Source organism: Parasteatoda tepidariorum, chromosome X2, assembly GCF_043381705.1.
Source record: "Parasteatoda tepidariorum isolate YZ-2023 chromosome X2, CAS_Ptep_4.0, whole genome shotgun sequence".
NCBI lineage: Eukaryota > Metazoa > Arthropoda > Arachnida > Araneae > Theridiidae > Parasteatoda > Parasteatoda tepidariorum.
In genome coordinates, this window is record NC_092215.1 from 43718227 (window position 1) to 43719679 (window position 1453).

A 1453-nucleotide genomic window follows, 5' to 3' on the forward strand; every position below is an offset into this window, starting at 1 on the left:
TTCAGACAATGAAAAATACTGAGAAAAATTTATTTAACACTGTGCAAGATAGGATTAATTAACGTAGTTCTTTTATACTGCGCATGCGTGAGAAATATTTAAATTTGTTTTTTATTAGGTTTGCAGTGAATCGTATTTGGAAACTAATAAAAAAAACCGATTTGATTATCTTAAAAATGTAAAAAGTTTTAAGCTATTTTCTCTGTAGTCTTCGTACTTTTTAAAAGAAAGCTGAAATGATAAGGTGTTTTCCGCAAATTTTATTTTGTACTATTAAACAAGATTTATTAAAAATGACACCGGCACCCTCCATAAATGTATCTTCCTCTTTTTTTTTTTTTTTTTTTTTTTTTTTTTTTTGCACGCGTTTTCTTTCCGTATACAATCATTGTTTGATGTATGAACGTTTATTGTAAGGTAATTATCATTTGTTGTGTGTATATATATTTTAGTCTTATACAAAAGAATATTTGTAGAAAAACCCTTATCATTTTGAGTTTATTCTAAAATGTAGAGTTTCTTAAGTTGAGTTACTTACTATTAGCTTAAAATGACAGTTTTCTTAACTTCTAAACTAATCTGTCATTTTCCACGCATTCAAAATTTGGTGAATTCCTATTTTCTTTCTTTTTTTTTTTTTTTTTTNTTTTTTTTTTTTTTTTTTTTTTTTTTTTTTTTTTTTTGAGCGAATGTCAATAAACTACTGTCTGTAAGATATTAAAAATGTAACTAAATAAATATAAAAGAAAAAAAATTGATTATTTTGAAGACGAATTCTCCGAATTGTCATGTTTCCAAAGAATCACCCATATATATTCTAACTGCTTAAATTACGAATAATGAAAACATTTTTATATCTGCATCCTCCTTACCGTACAATATCTCATTAATCAAGTAATATATAATTTCGAATGGGTTTGTTTTATTCCCCAAAACTACAGCACTGCTAATACGGTATCACTAATACTTCAAGGTATTTAAAAGATAAGACTACCAGATAAACAAGGTTACAATAAGACGTTTAACACTAGTCATTTTCTACTTAACCTTCTGGTAGTGCCATCTTGTGATGAACGGCGGCAACTTATTTGTGCACCCAATATAATATTTTTAAAGTTATAGCAAAAATTAGTTTTTTGTAAAATTGTCCATGTCTCCATAAATATATTTAGCTAAGCTTACGAAATTTTGTGCAATTATTGCATATAATAATCAAAGTTATTCTTACAAGTTACAAATTTATTGCTACATTTTTTGGCATAGGATGTTCAAAAACATTATTTTCAATTTTTAATTTATTATCGGTTTCTCAAACCTTTAAAAAGCTTTAAACTTCATTAATTTGTGTGAAAAATCTCATGTTTTAAACACTTCTGAAGTTATAAAATGATTAAGAATTTCTTGAGAAATAGAAAAAATGTATTTGCATAGAAGTGTTTTCATTATTTTATCT